The following is a 16,158-nucleotide window of genomic DNA, read 5'->3' on the forward strand; positions in this document are numbered from 1 at the left end:
CTCCTTCTCCTTCTTCAAGTTTATTTATTTTGAGAGAGAGAGAAAGCATGAGCAGGGGAGAGGCAAAGGGAGAGAGAGCAAGAGAGAATCCCAAGCAGGCTCCACACTATCAGTGTGGGGCTCGAACCCATGAATCATGAGACCCTGACCTGAGCCGAAGTCAGGTGCTTAACCCACTGAGCCACCCAGGGTGCCCCAAGGACACCTCTTCATGACTCCCTTTTCACACACGTGAAAGCCCGTCTGCCCAGGGGCCCCGGTGGCCTGTGACCCTCCCCCGCCCCCGGGGTCTCCTGCCACCACCCACATGCTTGCTGCTTGGGCTCACTGGCCTCGTGGTGCTGCTTGGACACTGCTAGGCAGCCCCCACATTGCTCTGTGTCGCACCTTCCCCCAGGGAGCCACGTGGTCACATCCTCACATCCCCTATGACCTGTGTCAGTGGGCCCCTCGCCCCCATCCCAGCATCCCCCCAGCCCCGGCACTTACCACCTTCTAACACACTCTTTCATGTGCCTGCTTTGTTGGCTGTCTTCCCCGGCCCAGAACGTCAGCTCTGAGACAAGGACTTTTGGGCCCGGTTCCCGCACATGGTACATGCACAGTATTCTTTGTGGATATTTAAGTAACTGTAGAGTGACCACAACGGGGGCAGTGATGGGGCACTTACCAGGTGCTGGGTGCACGGCTCGCTCACTTATTCCCCACGGTGCCCCCACCTCCGTGTTCTCATCTCTATGTTTCCGGAGGGGAGAGCCCAGGCTCGGGGAGTGGGGCGGGGGGTTGCTCAGGTCCCACAGCAAGGCTGGGACCAGAGCGTGACCCGGCCAGTTGCAGGGTCATCCCTCGAGAGCTCACGGAGTTCACGGAGGCCCAGTGCTGCCACATGGGACCTTGACCTGGGGCAAGGCGCTCCTCTCTCTGAGCCTCGGTTTCCTCATCTGTAAAATGGGATGGTAGCAGTCTGCCCTTTGCAGGGCTGCTGTGGGGAGTGAGGATGACGGTGGGTGTGGATGCTTTAGTAAGAACTGGGCCTGTGTCCCTGGGTGTCATGGTACCACCCGTGCCCCCACGTGCCTGGGCAGGGAGACCGTGGTCCCCTAGGCAAGCCCAGGGCCCCAGGCTCGGTGTAGGGGAATCCGGGATGGTGCCACCCAGTGGCTCAGGATCAGGGATCAAGTTCCCCTTTCTAGGTGGTTCTTCCCTCCAGCTCCACTGGATGCTGCCACCAGGGAACCTCTCACAGCTGTCGGGGTCGGGGCCGCCTGGGAGGGGCAAGGCGGGCGGGGACAGGAAGGCCTCAGAGCTTTCCCAGGCTGGAGGTCACCAAGGAGCTGCTCTCGAATTCCTCCACCGCAGCTGGACTGCTCCTGACGTGGCTTTCCCAGACCCTGCTGGCCCCTGTCTGCTGGGGATAAATATGGAGGAGGCCCTCTGTCGGGGGAGGGGAGGACCTTGGGAAGAGGAGGACTCCCAGGAGTTCGGGTCTGCCTGTGTCCTGTCAGCGTGGAGCTCGAGTTGCCGCTCTCGTGGGCAACTCCGGGCCTCAGTTTCCTCACCTACAAAATGGGTGTGGGCTAGCCGATTTTGCCCTGGCCGCCCAGTGCTGGTGTCCGAAAGAACAGAGCAAGCAGCCCCTGGACCGGCCCAGGAGAGGACTCCCTCCCCCGACTCACCTCTGTGAGATGGGAGAGGTTGTTCCCCACCCCTTGCCTCAGGCTCCTCATCTGTAAAATGGGCTGGTTGAGCTGCAAGAGCCAAGAAGTCCTCTCCCCCTCTGCCATTTTGTTACAGGCGGAAGAAGAAAGAAGGCTAGGGCTGGCAAGGAAGGAGCATTTAGTGAGCTCCATCTGCATGCCAGGGGCGTCTGGACATGATCTCATTTGTTTATTAGCGTCCTGTTGCTGCTCCAACAGATTGCCAGATACACTTCGTAGCTTAACACAACACACATCTATCACCTTATAGTTCTGGAGGTCAGACATCCTGGATCAGTCTCGCTGGGAGAAAGCAGGGCTGGTTCCTTCTGGAGACTAGAGGAGAGAAGCCGTTTCTTTGCCTTTTCTAGAACGCACATCGTCCTCACTGTCACATCACGTGGGCTTCTCTGTCTCTGCCTGCGCCGTCCCATAGCCTGCCCCTCCGATGCTCCTGGCTCCCTCTTAGACGAATCCTTGGGGTTACCCCCGGCCCCACCGGGATAATCCTGGCTAATCTCCCTATCTCCTGAGGCTTCACTTAATCACGCCTGAGAGTCGCCTTTGCAACACAGCCACAGGTAACAGTCACAGGTGTTTGGGTATTGGGATGCGAAGATCCTTCGAGGTCATTTTTCCTTTTGCCCCATCTGTCAACACAAGTCTGTCATGGAGCTCGGTTTCAAATCCCAGCTTTGGACGCTTTGTAGCTGTGTGACCTCGGGGAAGGGCCCACCTTCTCTGGGCCTGTTTCCTTCCCTTCAAAATCGAGAGAACGTCTGAGGAGTGTAAGAGATATCGCAGGGAAGGCTGTGAACACGGAGCTGGCCCCTGTTGTTGAGCGAATGCATAGAGGAATCACAATGGTGATGATAATAATGGCTCCTGTTTATTGAGGACATACTTTGTGCCTGACACCGAGCTGAGTATTAACATAGGTGAGCTGCAGAGACACGAGTGTGGCCTTCATGAAATTTACAACGGAGCCAAGTAGACAGGCTTAGAACCAATCATCACAAATAACCGGGTAATTACCAGAGAAGCCCAGAGAGGCCCAAGGTCACCCAGCTGGGAAGAGGAGAGGTGGGCGGGGTTCGCACCCAAGTCTGTCTGGCTCCCAAGTCCTTGTTTTTTCCATGACACTCCGTGTCTCCCAAGACAGGTTGAGGCCAGCGGAGGACCAGAGATGGGAAGGGACTTGCCAGATGCAGACCCAGCTCTCTGGGCATCCTGCCCGAGATCCTTCCCAGGGGAGACTCGGAGACAAGTAGTAATGACTAGTGACAGACAGGACCCACTGAGGTTTGCTCTGGGCCACGAGGCGGGAGGCAGGAGGGACACCATCCGTGCTTGATGTCATTCGGTCCCCAAGGTGCCCCAGGAGAAGGGACTTGCCATCATTCCACTTCACACACGAAGAATCTGAAGTGTCAGGTCATGTGACATGTGACACCCAGGGTAACACCGTGAATTGGTTGCCAGGCGGACCCAGGACACTCGCTAAGGGGATGGCCTGCCGTGGAGCCTCCAAAGTCAAGTTTTTCTCACCCTAAAACCCGCCCCCAGCCCCCACACACCCTGCCTTTGGAGGCTGGCTGGTCTGCGACAGGAGGGATAGGTGGCTGTGGTCCCACAACCCCCAGGGAGATTCCTCCTGAGGACTGCCACAGGGAGACCCGTGAGCCGCTGGTGCCACCTAGTGGCCCCGAGGAGGGCCTCTGCTCCCCTGGGGGCCTCGGGGACCCACAGAGGTACCAGGAGACCCAGCAACGCAGAAATTCTGGTCAGCTTCCATCGCTCAGGATCCTTGTCGCAAACCGACAAGGCTGAGCCCAAAGTGACCAAAACGACCGTCCTCATCTTGCAGCTGAGGAAATCCAATGAGTCTTGGAGACAAACGTAGCCATTGCCCTCCAGGAGCTTCATTCATTCAGCAGTCACTGACCACCTGCTCTGTGTCTGCCCCATGAGGGGTGCTGGGGACCTGCCTGGGGACCGACCTGGCCCGATTCCCGCTCTGTGGGACCCTGCGGCCCAGCGGGGAAGAAAAACGGGTAAGAGATCCCAAGAAGTGGACCAGATGCACCCCCGAGGCTCCGAGGGGGCCAGGGGCCCGGCAGCCAGGCAGATCTAGCTGCTGATACGGGCAAAAATAGTGGCTAGCATTTATTGAGCACCTCCTGTTGGGACTCCATGAATGACAGCCACCACGGAAAGTAAGTGCTGTAATGGAGGGACGCTGAACAGGTCCCACAACCTCATGCTTATACGGGTGTTATTGCAGAGCTGGGGAGAGGGTGGGAGGGAACAGATTTGGACAGACCCCTGGAAAAGAGGGTAGGCTTGGTGGGGAACTTGCTTTCTCCTTCCCCCCTGCTCCCCTTCCCCTCCCCTCCCACATCCACCGTCCACAGCCCCCTGGACCAAGCCTTACTATCTCCGCCCTGGGCCTGGGCCTGTTTCCACGGGCCTCACTGCCCTCCCTCTCTTCCCTGCAGCCAGAGGAAGCTTCTAGAACACAAATCAATCTGTCCCCGTCTCTCTCCTGCTCATCGATCCCCACCCCACCTCAAAGCCCATTCAAATGTGGTGTTAGAGGCCTGCCCCGTCTCTCCTCCCTCAGGGCCTGCGTCCCTCTCCTCCTTCCTCATTTTGAGTCCCAGGGTCGCAGCTCCTCACACTACACTGAACAGCCTGTCGCTCCCTAACACACCCTGGGGGCTCCCTTCCAGCCCGTGTCCCCTGCCTCATCTTTCCAGGCTCCTGTGCTGCTCCCGAGGGAGGCCTTCCCACGCGCCTGTCCCCTGTAGGTGTAGAGGGATGGCCGCCGCCCGCCCCCCTGACCCGCGCTGTCCCCAGCAGCTTCGCTCCCGCCCCCAGGCCACAGGCTCCTCTGTGCCAGCTTGTTGGAGCTCTCCCTGACGAGGTGACCGTGCTAGATGAAGTGAGAGAGGCATCGGGAAATGTGTCAGATGGGCCTCAGTCACGTTAGGCATCCTGGTCTCCGCCGGGCCAGGTCTTTGCCATGCTGAGTGCCACTGCCCAATAACGATCACACACCATCAGACACTCAAGTTCCCCAACACTTCCTCAGCACCAGGCACTGCCCGCGCTGAGGGCTTGTCCTGTGGTGTCCCCCTAGTCCCCTCGCCCCCACAGGAGGTACCAACTGTTACCATCCCGATTGACAGATGAGAAAACCGAGGCCAAAGAGGGAGGCGAGTGAGCATGAGAGCCGGGCAGGCTGGCCCCAGGGGCTCCCACACCACAGACGGCGCACAGATGCTTTTCCCTGTGCCTGGAACACCCTTCTCCCCTCCCCCACCCCTCACCGCCACACCGCCATTCCTGTGGCGGGCTTGCCTCACCCTTGGGCTTCAGCACCTCCTCCCTGAAGAGGCCTTCGCTCTGACCACTCTGTTGTAGGCCACCCTGCCAGCCTACTTGTTTTCTTTAGAGGGTGTTTCTCCGCGTTTCTGTTGTTTTTTGCACTACACACACACACACACACACACACACACACACACACACTCAGCTGTGAGAGCAGGAACCGTGATTTCGGTAGCTGTTTCATCCCTGAGGCAAGCACCAGACAGACCCTCACCTCCTGTACTCACACCTCTGAATCATCTCCTCCCACGCTGAGCAGGGGGGACCTGTGTCACCAATAGGATATTGCGTGATGACAGAGTGTGATTTTTTTTTCTTTTTTTTTTTTAACGTTTTTTTTTTTTTATTTATTTTTGAGACAGAGAGAGACAGAGCATGAACGGGGGAGGGGCAGAGAGAGAGGGAGACACAGAATCGGAAGCAGGCTCCAGGCTCTGAGCCATCAGCCCAGAGCCCGACGCGGGGCTCGAACTCACGGACCGTGAGATCGTGACCTGAGCCGAAGTCGGATGCTTAACCGACTGAGCCACCCAGGCGCCCCGACAGAGTGTGATTTTTGAGGCTCAGTCATCAGGGACATTGCATCTCTGCCTCGCTGTCTTGGGCCACCTGCCCTGGGGGATGCCAGGTGCTGTGCGGACCCTCAGGCAGCCCCGTGGAGAGGCCCACACGGTGAGGAACGGAGGCTTCCCGCCAACAGCCCGCGTGAACTTGCCCGCCATGTGAAGGAGCCATCTAGGAAGTGGGTCCTTCCAGCCCCGGTCCAGCCTTCGGATGAGTGCAGCCCCACCGACGTCCTTCTGAATGCAGCCTCCTGAGAGACCTGAGAGATCCACCCGGCCAAGCTGCTCCCAGATCCCTGACCCACAGAAACCCGAAGATAACAGATAAATAAATGTTGACGATTCTAAGCCACTAAAGTCTTGGAGTACTTTGTTATGAAGCAATAGGTGACAAATTCAACACTTACTAAATATTTGTTGTATAAATACACGGATATATAACAACAGCTTCCATTCATGAACCCTTTCTCTGTGCTAGGCACTGGGCTAAGGGCTTTACACGTGTGATTCATAGTAAATCGTCGCCAAAACCTTGTAAGGTGGCCACTACTCTGTGCCCATTTTATGGATGAGGAACCAGGTAGAGGGAGGTTAAATAACTCACCCAACATCACACCGGCAGAGCTTGGACTTGCTCCCTGACGGTAGGCAGCCACAGGATTCACTGCCATACTCCACTGCCCGGGTGGCTCCTGTCCTCTCCTTCGCCAACTCACTGGGGGCCGGGAGGGGGTCCCTCCTGCAGGCCGCGTGCTTCTGCGGAGCTGAGAACGGCAGGGCTCATTGCCCAGAGCTGCTCTTCTTGTCCAGCTCCTGGGAGCACTGCCCTGTCCCCACCTGGGGATGCCAGCTGGACTGGATGCAGGTGGGGGAGGGCAGCTTCTGTTGAGTCGCCCCCAGTAGAGCCCAGTTGCTGTGGGAGTAGGGCGGGTCAGAGGGCTCAGATTCCAGCCAGCTTGTCATCCTTGCTCCTTAGCAAGCCTGCTAAGGTTACACACCCCAGGGTGCTGGCTGGGTGCACGCAGGTCCTCAGAGGCTCCGTTCTCTGGATCTAGAACAATAAGGTGGGGGCGGGGCTAAAAATAACTCTGGAAGAGGACCAGCCCCTCCTGACCTCTAGTGGGGTCTCCCGGGGAGCATGGAGCGCTCGTGGCACCCGGCCACGCAGAGCCAGACCCTCAAGTGCAAGGTGCAAGGTGCCTGGCCACAGGTCGGGCTCTACCCGTCCCCCTCACCGTGTGACCTCAGGCAGCTTCATTAACCTCTTTGCACCGCTGGAAAATTCATCTGAAAATAATCAGGACGATGACCAAGAATGGAGGAGCCTGGCATGAGACAAATGCTCGTGTGCACCAGGCTCCTGACCCACTCGTGGTGACCTTTCCAGGGACATTACAAGATGGGTGTTGTGACTGCCACTTACAGATAAAGAAACCAGCACTGAGTCCTTCTCAGGGGCCACACAGAGCTCGAAAGGGGAGGCAACAGTCAGGATTCGAACCCGAACAATGTCCTTGCCTTTGTGTCACTTTGCCCCCTGATTATTTTTGAGCCTTCAGCACCTGCCACTCCATGTCTCCTGTGAGATGCTGTCCTTGTTGTGAAGCAAATGGACGGAAAGGGTTGCGGTGGGTAGTGAGCTCCCCGTCACTCCAGAGGTATGCAAGCACAGGCTGGGTGTGGTAAGCGTCCTTAAGCATTAGATTTGGGATTGAAATCCGTGCCACGTGCGGTCCCTTCCCGCCCCTAGTTGCCAGGGTTCATCTTTGTTGTTCCCTGGAAGACAAAAGGACACAGATTATTGGGCTGGTTTTCCAGTGGGGGAAACTGAGGCCCGGAGCCAGGATTTGCCCAAAGATCGCTCATCCAGCCCAAAGTGAATCTGTGTTGAGGCCTCAGTCAAGGCAGATGGTCAGCTGAGCCCACTGGGCACCACACCAGGCACGGAGGAGTCCTAGGAGAAAGAAGGACTGTGCCTCTGAGGGACGAGAGAAGACCGATAGTGAAAATTGAGGACACGGACTCTGGGTAAGGAAGGGGCAAATCCTAGAGCCAAAAGCAGGGGCTCGGGGGGTGCGCAGGGCGAGGGAGGAGGTGAAGGCCACCAGAAACAGGGACCTTGAGCTTCTTTTGGTCCGGTTCCCTCTGTGGATAGATGAACAAATGAGGACCCAGAGAAGGGGTCTGTCGTATCATGCAGGGTGCGTAACTGGAGAGGGAGATGGCGGGCTGGCATGGAGAAGCCTGCTGCTGTAGCCACGAGGGGGATAATTCGCACCAGGCAGGAGCGGGACTGGATTCGGGGCCTTCTGCTTACGCAGTCCTCCTCCTCGCTCCTCCTTCCACCAGCAAGAGAAAGAACCCTTATTTCCCAAGCACCCAGGACGTGTTCCGCCCCGTTCTATACGTTCTGCAGAGGTCACTTCATTTATCCCAACAACAGCCCTGGGAGGTAAGGACGGGGAGTATCGTCACCTCCATTTCTTCACAAGAAACTGCAGCCAGAGAGGTTAAGCAACTTGCCCAAGGCCACACAGCCAGTCACAGAGCCACAGAGCTGGGAGTTAAACTCTGGCAGTGGCTGCTGAGTCCCAGGTCCTTGCCCCACGTCACTCTGGCTTTGGTGGCTTCCTCCTGAGGGCAGAAGACGGGCCCACCCTGCCTTCCCTCCAAGGTCAGCTCATCTGGCATTCAGCATCTGCGCCCTCTGGAAAACGACTTGTGCTCTGGCCCAGGAACCACCACGCATGCCCAGGACGTGCGGCAGGTGAACGCCCACAGGTGCCAGCCACACAACGAGCATCTCTTTTTTTTTTTTTTTAACTAGATTTTTGGAGCTAGAGCACAAGTAAAGTGCACCCACTTAAAGTGCACAATTCAGGGGCGCCTGGGTGGTGCAGTCGGTTAAGCGTCCGACTTCAGCCAGGTCACGATCTCGCGGTCCGTGAGTTCGAGCCCCGCGTCGGGCTCTGGGCTGATGGCTCAGAGCCTGGAGCCTGTTTCCGATTCTGTGTCTCCCTCTCTCTCTGCCCCTCCCCCGTTCATGCTCTGTCTCTCTCTGTCCCCAAAATAAATAAACGCTGAAAAAAAAAATAAATAAAGTGCACAATTCAGTGGTTTTCGTATATTCAGAGCTGGCAACCGTCGCCATCATCCGTTTTAGGACATTTTCATCACCCCAAAATGAAACCCCGCACCCCATTCCCTCATCCCCTCTGCCCTGCCCTGGGCACCCACTCATCGACCGTCTCTATGGGTTTGCCTCTTCTAGACATTTCTATAAATGGAGTCACACGACACGTGGTCTTTTGAAAGCACCTCTTTTCGAAGGCTTATAATCACCTTTTGCAGTAAGATGGTGTTCTCCCGATTTTATAGACCAAGGAACCGCGCTCAGAGTGGTCAAGTAACATGTCTTAGGTCACCCAGCTCAAAGATGGTGGGTGGATTTGGACTGTGTCCGATTCCCAAGACCCCGGGGCTATTCTCTCAGGTCTAGAGCCCGGAGGTTCCTGACAGCTTCGGGGTCCCGGAGGGCAGAAGTCTGGGGGTGGGAGGAAGGCCGAGAGGGAAGGGGCATTTGTGGGTATGGGGGGGGCGGGTTGGAGTGGCAGAGGAGCTGGGGAAGGCCCTGTATCCCACCACCAGATAACAGGGTCCCGGGGAGGATGGTAAAGTGGTGAGGCAGGCAGGGGAAGGGGTGGCTGACTTTCCCTCAGGCGGACACAGGCCCCCCAGCTCCCTGCCCTCCCTGCCGGTTGGTCCAGGCACGTGTCCAGATGACTTCCCCACTTCTGCGTCCTCTCCCTCTAGAAATAGCTCTCCCCCCTCCGGCTCCGACCCCAGCCCCGTAGGATGACTCAGCCTGAGCCCTGGAGCCGCCTCCTCCCCTGCACCTGTCCTCTCTGGCTGACGCTCCCAGGACGTACTTATCACCAACACCAGGGTGGCTGTGCCAGGACCGCCTGGGCCGGCATCCACGGGCGGGGCCGCTCTGCCAGGCACGTCCACGGGCCACCTCTGCCCTTATGCCCTTCTAGTTGGAGGCACTGCTCTCGAGTTCCTGGCAAGCCCCCTTTGGGTAGACCCGAGAACCTCAGGTCCCCTTGTGATCCTCGTTGTATTTCTGAAATGTTTTCCGTGGCTCGCCCCAAAGAAATCAAATTCCACATTATGGTCTTTCAGGCTACGCTCAGCCTTGGACCCCTCCCTCCCCGCCGATCCGGCCCATTCCACCAGCCCCTATAAGAATCACCGAGTCAGGGAACCGCTGACAAGTCAGTCAGGTTTCCTCTCTCGTGGGTGGGGAAACTGAGGCTCAGAGAGGGAAAGGGACTTCTTAAGTCCACTCAGCTGGGAAGGGGCAGGCTTGGAGTGTGCATGTGTATCCCAGGCTCCCGGAACCACGGGCCCCTGGAAAGGGAATCTGAGAGAACAGTCGTGGGCCCAGGCTGCCAGTGTGGGGCCAGGAGCTCAGTGACCGTTGGTGGCCCGAGAGTCAAACGATGGCAGCCCCTGCCTGCCGTGCTCGAACACCAAACTTTTGTTCACCTTTTCATCCGTTACTTCCTTGGGTTGGAATACCAGCTCCACCAAACAGTGCTCTGTGGCTTTGAGCAAGTCAGTTAACCTCTCTGAGCCTCGGTCTTCTCATCTATATAACGGGTATGCTAGAAACAGCACGCCTCACAGGGCTAGAGTGAAGATGAGATGACTTAACGTGTGCCCAGCCCTTAGAAAGTGCCCGGCGCGTGTCGAGGGCTTGATGAGTGTGAGCTGTCATTCTTATGAGTGTACCCGGCGAGTGTGTGATGTGGGCAGAGCTCAATCCCACCCCCCCACCCGCTCCCAGGCTCAAGGAGCTCCCAGAGAAGTGCAGGAGGCAGTCAAGAAAACGGAGCTGTCCTGGTCCATTGATGTGAGGGCTGGGACCGAGTCTGGGGCTGGGCTGGCAGGACCCAGAAACGGGACCTGGTCCAGCCGCGGGGCCCCTAGGGAGGTTCCCCCGTGCCGTGGAGGGTGCCAGCTGGCAGTCCGAGGCCGGGGTTCTGGTTCCAGCTCTGCTGCCCACCTGCTCTGTGACCTTGGGCAGGTCACTTGCCCCCTCTCGGTTGCAGATTCGTGCTCTGCACGGTGCTGGACGGTCTCTCCAGAGACCCTGGCAGGCAGGAGTCTGGAGGCCAGCCACAGCTCCCGGGGCTATTTTTACCAGGACTGTGGGCAGGCACACCACTCAGAATCAGAACGTGGGCGGATGCAAGGGAGCCCCAAGGTCACGCAGCAGCCCCTCCTGTGTCTGAGGCTGGGCTGGCCCGCCCCGCCTGCAGAACCCGAGGTTGGGGCCCAGCCGGACCCAGCTCTAAGTTCCAACGGCAGCACCCTGCGCTCCAAGGATCACAACCTGTTCTCACCACCACTGCCTGCTGGCAAACATTTTATTTTTATTGTAAACTGTTTAGAAAACCACAGAGAAGTTATGGGATTGGAGGTGGGGGGGCAGGGAGGGATAGAGACCCGCCGGGAGTGGCAGAGACATAGCGAGACAGAGACGCGGGGAGGAGAGACAGAGACGAAGGCAGGAATGCACAGAGGGATGGGTAGCCAAACGCAAGGAGACAGAGGAGGAAACATAGAAAAGCGTTCAAAGAGAAGGAAGAGAGATACAGGGAAGAAACTGAGAGAAGAGCGAGCTAGATGGAGGAGACAGAGACAGACCGAGGGCAGTGACCCCACCACACCCCCCACCCCCACACGTGTGCACACACAAAGCCGGGTGTCAGGGGTCAGATCAAGGTTTACCTTCTCTGGGCCTCAGTCTTCTCGTCTGTAAACCAAATCTGAGCAAAGCGACCACAAGCGCTCCCTGAACTCTGATGGGTTGGGGGGGATGGGTCCTGCCAGTCTCGTAATTCCTCGGGGTCGGATAAAGCTCTAATATTCAATCTCCCACTGTTGGCTCAATACCTAACCCTGTGGAGCAGACGGGAGGCCGGAGCTCAGAGAGGTGCAGACATTTTCCTGAGGCCACTCAGCAGGCTGTGATGAGACGGGACCGAGGGCTCCCGCCTCCTTGTGTCCGGCCCCCAGATCCGAGCCCCATCGCCTCCCTTGCCTCGTCCCCTCTCTGGCCTTCGGTGCTCAGCGGACCAGCACAGAGGCAACCCTGGTCGCTGCACACACCTCTTCCCACGCGGTCTGGGGACCTCTCAGCGAAGAGTGAGGCGTGACCGAGCGCTCCTGACCCAGCCTCTTTCTCCCCACTCTCTCCATGAGACACTGCAGCCTGGGACCCCTTGCCTGAGGACAGAAACAAATTTAGGGAAAAGGGGGCCCAGTTCCTGCTTCCACCTTTCCACCTGCCTGCCAGGCTGCTCCCCCAACTCGCTCGTTACTACTGATGGTGAAGAACCAGCAGGAACGCCCGGCGCTGTTCTAGGCCCGTGATGGGCGTCAATTCCTTTGATCCTCACAAAGGACTCTTTCCGTGTTTTTCATCTCACAGACGAGGAAACGGAGGCTCGGGCTGGTGCGCTAATTTGCCCCAGTTCACACCCTGGGAAGCGGCAGGGCTGGCCCCGGCACCTGAGCCGGTGACAGTTAAGGGTTGCGTAACACCGTCTACGCTTTCACGCCTCGGTCTGTTAAGGGTGACGCCCGCCCTCGCTGAGCGTCCCCACATCCCAGCACCTGGCTGAGTGTTAAGCGTGTATCGCCTCGCTCGGTCCTCGTAGCCGACACTGTTGCTTCCGGCCTAGCACCTTCCTTGCCCTGAGTCTCCTGTTGGTTTGGGATGATGCTCAGGGAAGATGACCCCAGCCTGACCCCAGAGGTGGGTTACAATTGCTCTCGGCCCACCATGGCGGTCCTGCCCGTGATTGGCTTAGGCAGGGGCATGTGACCGAGTCCTGGAAAATGAGGACTGAGAAGGAATCCGTCCGAGTGGAGGGAGAGGGCTTCTAGGAATTACTTCTTGTCAGAAGGGGACTTGAGACAAAGACTTGCCTTTTCCTCTCTTTGGCTGTTGGGTGAAGATGTGCGGTCTGGAGCTGTGGCAGCCCTCATGTGAGCTGGAGGGGAAGGTGAATTATAGAGTAGCGGACCCAGAGCCGAGTGAGTGACCCCGAGCCCTGTCAACCCCATGAGAGGCAACCATGAAATATTGAACTGTTGTGTTTTAAATCGTTATAATTTGCAGTGATTTGTTATGCAGCAACAGAAATGAGAACAGTAAGTGTTTCATTTGGTGAGTTAAATATATTGGGTCTATGATTGGGTGGGTTATTTTTTTTAAGAGAAGCTGCCATGTAAAAGAATCCAAGGTTCCACTGAGCGGCAGTGACCTCAGGTTCCCCTGGAGTGATTTACTTCTGCTCCGGAGAGTTCGTTAGTGACCTCTCAGAGACACTTTCACATTAAGTGAGAGGTGAGATACCAGCGACCCGGGTCTGGCCAACTCGGTAGCCTTTGGAACCTCACCCACAGCTTAGGATTCTTGCCAGCCAAGCCCGTAGACGCTTAGCGGGGGATTTGGTCTCTTGGCTTCAACTGGTGGGTTAGCGAGTCTCGCCTGGGGAATATCATCGAATGTCATCGGTGCTGCCTCCAGGGTGCCTGCAGGATGGAGGGCGGGACTCCAGGACATGGGTCTCTGGACAAGGAAGCCCCCCTGCCCCCCACCCTCCACCAGGAGAGAGAGAGATCAAGATCACAGCCGTGTGGTTGGCCACCCACGTTTGTAACTGGATTGCCCCCCCACTCCTTGGACTCAGTCAGCCCCTGGATTCTGGGTCTTTTCAGGAAGATGGTAGGAAGCCCCGATGGAAAAGTTGGACTTCCTGCTGATTCGAAAGTGGAGGCTCCAGCTGGTTTTACTTTGAAAAGTGTAGGCGTGGGAGCCCATCTGTCCCCGGGCTGATGAGGCATGGCATGCTCCTTACGCCACCCTGTGCGTCCCGCCAGGCAGGGAGCCGCGGAGACCCTGGCTGCAATCCAGCTCTTCTCCTCAGCTGGGCCACCCTAGACAGCTCCCTTTAACTCTGCCTTAGTTTCCCCGCCTGTGAGTAGGGATGCTGGGTGTTACTACAGGGTCCTCAAGAGGCACGGAACCAATGATGCCTACGGAGAGAGGTTTACTTTAAGGAATCGGGTCCTGGCAATGCGGGGGGCTGGCAGGGGGGCCTCGAGAGCCCATCCCGACCCCCTCGCCTCTGCCGACACGCTTCCTCTCACCTGGTACTTCAAGCCGTCTTCTCAACACCCAGTATTTTGGGACACCCAACCCCCCACCCCCCAGAATCCCCTCAAATCTCCCCTCATTTCTCCTTTGCACTATGGACCCCAAACCGTCTCCACAAGGGACCTGCTTCATCCCAACCCCCCACCTCCACACACGCTCCCCCCTTCCCGCCTCCACCCCGCACAGGGACGGTAAAATCCTGCCCGCCCTTCAAGACCCGGCCTTCCCTGATGTCCTCTGGGAATACTGATCACGTCTCCCCGCTCTGCTTACCCGGTACCCTGTGCACACTCCTCCTCCTCTCTCCATCTCTCTCTCTTCCCCGGATTGCAAACGGCCCGAAGCTGGAGACTTTTGTTCTATTCCTCTTGGTGCTTCTCCTTGTCTCGCTGTGCCTGGCACCGAGGCGTGTGATTCACGTTGCGGAATGAGTAGAACGGTCCCAGTCAGCGATCATTCAGTCTGCTCTTGCTTGTGTCTGATGGTGGGGAGCTCACCTCCGCCCAGGCAGCCAGGTCCATTTCCAGAAACTCTAACCCATTGGGAGGGCACATCTGCAGGGTCTCCCTCTCCGGGACCGGGCGAAGACTATCTTTTGATTAGGTGTTCGCATTTGGCCCTCCTTCTCCTAAAGAGGAAGGCCATTTTCTACTTGCTGGGAGGGACGCTAATTTGATGGAGATAAGAAAGTCATGGAGGATGGAGAGGACGAGGTGGGAAAGGAGCACTGGCCAGGAGTTTGAAGAAGGAAGGTTCTACCGCAGTCTTGACGCATGGCGAACGTAGACAGGGAAAGACAACCCGAGTAAACATTGATGCGGCTCGTGCAGTGGGAGCTCTTTGAATGTCCTTCAAGAAATCCAAGAATGGAATTTCTCCTTAAATACTTTTGGTTATTGAGGCGCCTGGGTGGCTCAGTTGGTTGAGCGTTTGACTCTTGATTTCAGCTCAGGTTATGATCCCGGGGTCGTAGGATCGGGCCCTGACTTGGGCTCCTCATTGAGCATGGAGCCTGCTTGAGATTTTCTCTCTCTCTGCCTCTGCCTCTCTCCCCACTTGCACTCTCTGTCTCTCAATAATAAAATAAATTACTTCATTAACAAGTTACTTTTGGTTATTGAACTGTCTTAGTTAAACTTGACATTGCTAGGGCGCCTGGGTGGCTCAGGTGAGCATCTGACTTCAGCTCAGGTCATGATCTCACGGTTCGTGAGTTCGAGCCCCACCTCGGGCTCTGTACTGACAGCTCGGAGCCTGGAGCCTGCGTCGGATTCTGTGCCTCCTCCCCTGCTCATGATCTTTCTCTCTCTCTTGCAAAAATACACAAACATTAAAAAAAAAACAAAAACATTTAAACATGACATTTCTCTGAGACTGAGCCACATAAGTCTCTAAATTTATTAGGGTTATCCATTATACACTCAGTAGTAGATTAATTCGTGCTCAGATACAGTTTTCTCTTTGACGTTGTGACTTTTACTTGTAAAGATGCAGGACGGTGCTGGTGAGCGTCTAGCTTAGAACCAGTCCGTTTTTTTTTTTTTTTTGAAGTTTAATTATTATCTATCATGTAACTTTCACGAATATTCTCCCCTACATCTCCCACCCCAGCCCCCTGCGCTGTTTGAACACCGGAAGCCGACTCTAAACCGGAAGCTTCTGGACCAGTAATTATCAACGCCACCAAGCAATACCCCTCTCTTTATAACAAATAATTTGCTAACACCCCCTTTACTATCCTGGAATGAGGCTCGCTGATAATACAACTTACCTACATCCATAATTTAAAAAATTCATTATCATGTCATGTATAAAGATAAAATGAAAGTTTTTTTTTTTAATAATAAAATAAAATGTCTTTCAATATTTAACGCGATGGCCCTGGAGGACGTACGAAGCGGTTAGAGGCTCGCGCCCCTGGATGGAATGAGCCCACCTGCAGTGCTCACCCGCATGGGTGTGTCGGGCCAGCGGCTACACGGTCAGGACGCAAACGGCCCAAATGATCACAGCTTCACATTTTGTGTTCAGCGTGGCTGGCAGGGCCTCTGCTTTTCCTAAAGAGACCCAGCCGGTCGACAGAGGCTCCAAGTAGACACGCACATCCACAGCCCCCGGGACAGCGGAGGGATGTGAATTGTCACTGCTTCAAAACTTCCACCGGAAGTGACACACAGCCACTCCCGGGTTGTTGGCCCAGACAAGCCATATGGGTCTGGGGAAATGCCACCCACCATGTGCCTGCAAGGAGAGGACACTCAGGGTCCCGACC

Source organism: Leopardus geoffroyi, chromosome B4, assembly GCF_018350155.1.
Source record: "Leopardus geoffroyi isolate Oge1 chromosome B4, O.geoffroyi_Oge1_pat1.0, whole genome shotgun sequence".
Taxonomy (NCBI): Eukaryota; Metazoa; Chordata; class Mammalia; order Carnivora; family Felidae; genus Leopardus; species Leopardus geoffroyi.